At 46.9% G+C, this 7,920-nt stretch overlaps 1 long non-coding RNA gene across 2 annotated transcripts; it reads right to left on the bottom strand.

Moving 5' to 3' along the window:
• Positions 1 to 1,840: 1,840 nt before the first annotated feature.
• Positions 1,841 to 7,223, bottom strand: LOC119873978. Of its 2 annotated transcripts, none has more exons than XR_005367161.1 (3): positions 6,715 to 7,223; positions 5,370 to 5,959; positions 1,841 to 2,021 (listed from the first exon to the last, which is right to left on the bottom strand). It is a non-coding gene; the product is annotated as an uncharacterized LOC119873978 (long non-coding RNA). The 2 variants fall into 2 exon arrangements; XR_005367160.1 differs by lacking the exon at positions 1,841 to 2,021 and adding an exon at positions 3,961 to 4,986.
• Between the last annotated feature and the right edge of the window lie 697 nt (positions 7,224 to 7,920).

Here is a 7,920-nt window from a genome sequence, read left to right as displayed (position 1 = left end):
TCACCCACCCACCTCCCTCTGCTCTTCCTATTGAGTTCTGGTGGCCCCAAGCTGGAAATGAAAAAGATGCAGTAGTTTTCTGATGACTATAGCGTTGCTGAGTTCTCTGTGAGCCCCTTCATATGGCGCAAAAGGAGAACTGAGGCCTTAGCCTAAATTAGTCTGGCAGGTGGGAATTCTGAAAACAGTGGGATATTCATTTGCCAGAACCCTTGGTTACTCTTATCATCTGTAAAGTGAATATAATCATTCCAGCCTCATAAAGTTCTTGGGAGGGGGGGACAAATAGGCTCAGAGATCTGGTGCGTGATGAGATAATCAAATGTTACCTCTTTTCTTTCCATTAAACATGGAGTCAGATGCTACTCCTGAGAAATGTTTCTAATAGATATAACTTGCTTTGCCGAAATGTGATTTTTGAGGACCACACAACAAAGAAAGCTCACAGAATGTCAAGTTTAAACTTGAATCCATACAGACATCTGGACAGATTAATTTTTTCAAGCAACCAGAAAAATGATTAGTAGTGACTTTTTTTTTTAAAGGTTTTAATTTGGGATGCCTGGGCAGCTCAGTGTTTGAGCATCTGCCTTTGGCTCAGATGATCCTGGGGTCCTGGGATAGAGTCCCGCATTAGGTTCCCTACTTGGCATCCTTCCAGAGCTCACCTGTTGTGTCTCTTCTCTCAGCTTTTCATCTGTATTCTTTATCATATCCTTTAATAAACTGGTAAACTATGAGTAAAGGTTTCTCTGAGTTCTGAGAGCCATTCTAGCAAATTAATTGAACCGGAGGAGGGGGGCCATGGGAACCTCAGATTTATTTATAGCTGATGGATCAGAAGCACAGGTGACAAGCTGGACAAGTTTTCCTTGCTCTGGATCCTGCTCAATCCTAGAAGGATTGGTCACAGTAAAACGGTCAAAGCGGCGCGCTTAAATGTGGTATACAGTGTCCCCCAAATCTAAAGAGGTCTGCTGAGTGCTGTGCCTCTTCCTTAATGGTAGAGGTTGCAAGGCCCACCTACCTCTTCCTTCGAAAGTGGTATCCCAAGCCTTGGGCGCCTGGGTGGCTCACTCGGTTAGGCATCTGCCTTCAGCTCAGATCATGACCCCGGGGTCCTGGGGGCCTGGGGGCCCCACATCAGACACCCTCTTAGCGGGGAGTCTGCTTCTCCCTGTCCCTCTGCAGATTTCCCTGCTTGTCCTCTCTTGTGCTTTCTCTCTCAAATAAATAATAAAAAATCTTAAAGAAAAGAAAAGAGAGTGGTTATCCCGTTTTGTACTCTACGAGAGCTTTATACTTAATGGGGGGGGGGCAGCCCCCTATATTTTCATGGCATGCATCTCTCACTTTAGTCCTATCTATATCTCCCCCAAGGTCCCAAAAGTACCTGCCGCATCCTGGCCTCTAGGTTCTATTAGCTTGATGTCATCCACGGGATGGGCCAGCATCACGTCCTGTGGAACAGGGAGAAAGGCCAGGCTACATAGTGGCACAGAGGCAGCCCCTGTAATCCCGGGACAGGGTGGCAGGTGCGCAGGTGGGCCTGCAGGTGAAAGCAAAGTGCAACTACTGCCTTCTTATCTGGATGGACAGAACCGGGCACCAAGCCCATCGTTGGGTGCCCATCGTTGCACCCCAGATTGTTCAGAACTGTGCTTGTTTGCTCTGGTGAGGAGACCACATCTGGAACAGCAGAGACGATCTGAGTCACTACCTAATTAAGTCTAGAAGAACACGGAATATGTCTTTGAGTTTATCTGACAGCTGCGCAGGTAAAACAGGCATGTTAAAAAGGGATATGGAAGGAGCCATTCCCAAACAACCACAACCACAATGAAATTTTTTTTTATTGCATATGCATTTCTGAGAATCTTCCAGGAATGTGTCGTTGCTTCTGGCTTGCTCTCAGAGTAGAAGGGAGAAGCTCTAGAGCTGGGCCAGCCAATACCATAGCCACTGGCCGCATGGGCACTCGGCATGCGGTTAGTCCGTAATAAGATGTCCTGTAAGTGTAGCTTCAGACAAAAATAAGTGTATTAATAAGTTGTGTATTGATTATATGTTGAAATGATACTATTTTGAATGTAGTGGCATAAATAAAATAAATTACTAAAAGTAAGGTTACCTGTTTCTCTTTACCTTTTTAAATTATGGCCACTTGAAACTTAAAATTAGACGCACGCTCACATCATGTTTCTAGTGGACGGTACTCCCTGGAGGCTTAAATTTGCTTCTCTTACCACAATAGCCCTCATGTCAGGGGTCAGGAAGCAGACTTGAAAATTATGTTCATTTCTAAATTTATCTGTTTCAGCTACGCTCAACCACAAGATAGGTAGGTGCATGGTTTCACAGGGCCCAACGTGAGGCTGATTAGAATAAAATATTTAGAATTCGATCATTATGAAGCTCCACTCACTGGGAATCCACGGAGGCATTCTAGTTTGCCATGATTTCAAAGCCAAAGGTTGGGAGATTTTTCTTTCCCTAAGTATACATTGATGCTGATAAATAGCTGTCTCTTTGGAGAAGATGAGGAGAAAGAGGCACAGTATAAACCTGACATGTTATCGCAGATGCTTTTTTTATCAGGGATATGCACCCTTCCTTTCATTCAAGGGCTCAGAGTTTCTGAAATAAATCAGGCCTGCGAATTGAGTGAGGACATGGGGTTGTCCATTGAAGTGGCTTGAGTGAGATCTCTTTCCACCAGACTGGAGGGTTTTTGTTCCAGAAATCAGGTACAAACTTGTAGGAGGCTTCCCATTGGTTTCTGGATCTTTTACTTATTAATTAGATACCATCAAAGAGTCAGACCATTCCGATTACCACTGTAGTGCCTTTGCCAATTACATTAATTATAGATACCGGGCCTCTGGTGGTTAAGTGCAATGTTTGGCCTTGCTCAAGAGGCCATCATCCTTCCCTGATCCTACCATCCCTCCTGACATCAGGAAGACTATTGTAGCACAGCCTGTTCTTCCTATCGGCCTCTTTGTCCAAATACCTTCACAAAGATCCTTGCTCTCCCTGAACAAATGTGTTTCTCAATGGTTTGACGATAGGAGGACATTCTTGATCTTTACTGGGAGATAAACTGAATCATGCATCATAAATGCATTCCAAAATCCCTGTCTTCCTAAGTCTCTCTATTTCTTCTTTGCTGTTGTCCCCGGCTAACGTTTTGTCTTCATTTGATGTGGTCCATCTCTGACAGTTTCCAGCCAGCCTATTGAGAAAAGCAATCAGATGTCTTCCCAGCTATTGGAGCTAGTATTTTCACCCAAGATCCCTGGAAAGAATACCATATCAAAAAATGTAGCCTAGGGGTGCCTGGGTGGCTCAATCAGTTAAGCATCTACCTTTGGATCAGGTCATGATCTCAGGGTCCCGAGATGCAGCCCCACATCGGGCTCCCTGGTCAGTGAGGGGTCTGCTTCTCCCTCTCCCTCTGCTGCTCCTCCTTCTTGTGTTCTCTCTTTCTCTGTCAAATAACTAAATAAAATCTTTATTAAAAAAATAAGAAAAGAAAAAGTAAAAATGTTGCCTAATTTTTATTCATGTCCCTCTCTCCTTGGTCAAGCCCCTAATCTCACATATTCGCCAGGATTTTGCTGATAAAAATTAGCAAAGATTTAAAAGTCCTTTGATGTTGGGGCACCTGGGTGGCTCAGTGGCTGAGCATCTGCCTTCAGTTCAGGCCATGATCCTGGAGTCCTGGGATTGAGCCCCACATCGGGCTCTTTGCTCAATGGGGAGTCTGCTTCTCCTTCTGCCTATCCCCACCACTCGTGTTTTTACTCTCTCTCATAAATAAATAAATAAATAAATAAATAAATAAATAAATAAATAAATACTTTAAAAAAAGTGCACAGCCTTCTAATGGGTGGACTATATATTATATAATATATAAATATATAAATAATATAACATATTGTAACCATCATCACAAGGTTTCTGCTAGTTCTTTTTATTTTTAAGGGAGAAATTCTTCCTTTTGTCCAACTGGGCATCCTGATGGGCATCCTGATGGGCATTGAGCAGGTGGGCCAGGAGCTAAGTTTGCAATCTGTTGCTAACCTGCCTGGTGTGAAGAATAAGATGAACATGGGCAGGAACAAGAACAGGGATGGGTAACTGAGAGGGCAAAGAAAGGACACCACTGGGTGAGAGAAAGAGAGAGAGAGACACACAGGCAGAGAGAGAGAGAGAGACAAGAGAGAGAGATTGAGGGATATTACTACTACCATTAAGATTTCCTCCGTGGAAGAACGGAACCAAAGACTTTTTTTGTCTAGGAGGCAACTTGAAGTTGTTGGTTGTGTGCCATGAAATGGCTCTGCAGCCCTTCCCTGTGCCTTGGTGGACCTCAACAAAGCTTAAAACCACTTTTCCTTCCCCATTTGCTTTCACGTCCTTACACCTAGGTTTTGAGATAAGTTCTAATTTTAGCCAAGGCTATTGAAATTCCCCCTCTAAAAAGCCTTATCTGATTCAAAAATTCTCATTTTTCCATGCCACACTAGCGTCATCCATTCAGACCATGACTCACACAAGGTTCCTTATTCACCACTGTTTCCTTGAATTCTTTCAATTCTCTCATGCGGAGATTTCCGATGGGGGTTATTTTCTGGAGTTTTCTTGACCCCTTTCTTCAGACAGAACACATGGCTGGTGTACTTTCTGAGGCCCTGCATGTCCAAAAATGTCTTCCCCCCACCCCTCCTCTAATAATGTTTTGACTGGAAGCAAGATTTCCTGATCATAACCCACCTTTCCTCCTACTAGCCTGTAGATATCCATGTGCCTTCCAGAGCCTTCAGTATTGTTGATAGTTCATTGCTGGATGGCCTCACTCTCTTTCCTTTGTCAGTAACTCATTCTTTCCGGCTAATGAGGGTAGAGTTCATCCTTGAAGCTCAGAACTTTCACCAGGATGCTTCTCTGTGGGTGTGTCTTTTCAATAAACTCACCTGGGCCCTTTAAATAGAAATCATGTCTTCAGATTCTTCTCTCATACCCCTTTCTCCCAGGACTCCAACTGCTAGACTGTGAAGTCTCCCCTCCGTCCTTTATGTCTTGGATCTGTGCATTTTCACATTTAGTATGCTTTGTTTTATGTTGTTTGGCTCTGGATTACTGAGACATCCCCCCCCCCCCAACACAGATTTGGTTTTTAGACGGAATCACTCTGTTTCTACAGCAAAGTACTAAATTTAGAAATCTTGCCTTTTACTTCTATAATTTCATTTGTTATGCTCTAATTCCATCTTCTTGAAAGTTCTCATTATGTTTTCCCACTCATTATGTTTTTTAATTGAATTTCCCCTCTGTTTCCCCCATTATATTCCACCTCCACTTACCCACATCTTCTGTCCCACTTGGTCTCTTTCCTGCAAATGACATGTTCTCTTCGTTGGCAATTTCTCTTGCCTGAGAATTTGGCAAGTGGGTTGTGGGAATCCCTCAAGCCGTGGTGGACTGACTGCCCCTGTACTATGGGCAGCTGTGACAGGGAGAGGAAGCCTGACATTTCTGCTGAGGCTTGGCAGGAGGGTCAGGGTGGGGGGCTCTGTTCTCAGGTGGAAAAAAGCTCAATCATCTTTTGAGCTCCCCTGCTGTGGGTGGAATCACACCAGTTTCACCCAGACAAGATCACAGCAAGGACGTAGAGCAGCTAGACTGGGATCCTAGGGCCCAGATGTCAAACAACGAGTTCTTAGCTGTGTCTGAACTCTTCATTCTGTGGCCAGGCTGGAAGGGACAGAGACCAGAGAGAAGTGACTATGACAGGTTGTCCTTTTCTCAGAATTCCCTAGTACAGCAACTGTTGGTCTTCATCACCGGGACCCTGCAGGACAGATGCTTCCCACCATCACTCAGCACCTTTGGTCCAATGTCTTCAGACGCACCAATGGAGCCCCTTCCACACCATTTTCCCCTTTGCGCTGCTCTGTGAAAACAAAGTAAAAATTTAAAGTTCCAGCTACCCTGGTCACAAAGTTCAAAATTACAGTTTCTTTTTTTTTTTTTTTTAATGCTTATTGTATTTATTTATTTGAGAGAGAGAGAGAGAGCACAGAGGGAGAAGGAGAAGCAGACTTCACTGAGCAGGGAGCCCGATGTGGGGCTCGATCCCAGGACCCTGAGATCATGACCTGAGCCGAAGGAAGATGCTTCACCTGCTGAGCCACCCAGGGGCCCCAAAATTAGAGTTCCTAAGAAGCAAATGTTTAAAAACTTCGTTAACTTTTCATGGTGTTTTCCTCTCCAAGAGATCCCAGACCTCTTGTTTGCCAGTCAACGTCTGCCATTCAGATGATCCGCCTCGTGGAGTCCCGAGTGCGGCGGGCCCTCCAGTGATTACGCTTCCACTGGGCCACCATGTGCCCCAGGCACAGCCCCCACGTGCGGTGGGGAGGCTCCCCGTCCGCCGAGCAGTGCTCAGGACACCAGCCGGGTGTCTCCAGGTTTAGCTCTGCTGTGACACTCTGTACCCAGGTCTCACAGGCCGAGGCCTCAGTTCTAGAGGACTATTCCCCAACCTGCCCCTGCCACTTCAGAAGCCTGTCCAGGTTGTCACCTGTGCTTCTGACCAACCGCCTCTAGATTGGAGTTTCCATGCCCCCCCCCCCCCCCCCCCCAACCCCCCACCCCGGCCTTGGGTTCCACTGACTTGCTAGAGCGGCTCAGGAACAGTTCACTTACGAGATTATCTGGTCACCGCAGGGAACAACTCTGGGACAGCCAGAGGGAGAGGACGTGGAGGCCGTGGCATGAGGAAAGGCTTGCAGCTTCCGTGGCACATGGATCGCCCACCAATCTGCAGTTCACCACCCTGGAAGTCCTCTGAACCCCATCCTTTAGGGAGGCTTCATTACATAGGCACGATTGATTAAATCATTGGCCTCTGGTCATTGATTCAACTTCTGGCCTCTCTCCCTTCCCTGAGTGTTGGGGTTGGGGGGCCGGTGGGACTGCATGTTCCACCCTCCAGTCCCAGGTTGGGTTCTCCCGGCAACCAGGCAACCATGCCAGCCCCAGGAGCAGCCCCAAAGTCGCCTCATTAACACAACAAAAGACCTCCTGTCACGCAGGAAAATTACATAAGGGTTTTAGGAGTTCTGTGCCAGAAATGGGAATGAAGATCAAATATATATTTAATATTATTTTTTCAAAAGGAGGCTCTACGCCCAGTGCAGAGCCCAGCTCAGGGCTCTAACTTACGACCCTGAGATCAAGACCTGAGCCAAGACCAAGAGTCAGATGCTCAACCGATTGAGCCACGCAGGCGCCCCTATGTTTCTTATTATAAACCACAATATCTCAGCCACTTCGCTTAGAGATCAAAATAAGTATGTCCTAGGGGCTGAGCCTCGACTCTTCTGGCCACAAGGCCATCACCCTCACTCCACCGTCCTTGCGTAAAATGCATTCCCGCCGAAAGCTAGATCTACTGGAATGTTCCTTGAAGGGTCCTGGCAAGGCCCGCAGCAGAATCTGAGGAAAGCTTATAAAGGTGTAGGGTTTTTGGCTTTCGGACGTGGGAGTGGAGCACTGCAGTTGGCATTTGAAGCTGCCCTTATACTACAGTTTGGGAACCGTGGTGGCTGCCACGCCGCGTGGCAGGGAATTCTGATGGCCGGGTCTGGGGACTCGGCCTCCACGCTCCCTGCTCAGGGCTCGGAGTCACAGGGCACCCAGGAAACTCTCGGATTACACGGAGCCAGCTGTCCTTCTACAAGGAGAGGAGCTGGCAACATTCCAGCCAGGTACAATTCCTTGAATGCCGCCCGGGCCCGGGAGCACCTCCCTCCACGCAGCGTGTGGCCACGCGGGGCCGTGAACACCTGCCTCTCGGCCTCCAGGCTCCGCGCGCTCTCGCTGCAGGGAGCAGGTCTGCGCAGCGACTCT

This window comes from Canis lupus, chromosome 11 (assembly GCF_011100685.1).
Source record: "Canis lupus familiaris isolate Mischka breed German Shepherd chromosome 11, alternate assembly UU_Cfam_GSD_1.0, whole genome shotgun sequence".
Classification (NCBI taxonomy): domain Eukaryota; kingdom Metazoa; phylum Chordata; class Mammalia; order Carnivora; family Canidae; genus Canis; species Canis lupus.
This window is presented reverse-complemented; position numbering and strand designations above follow the sequence as displayed.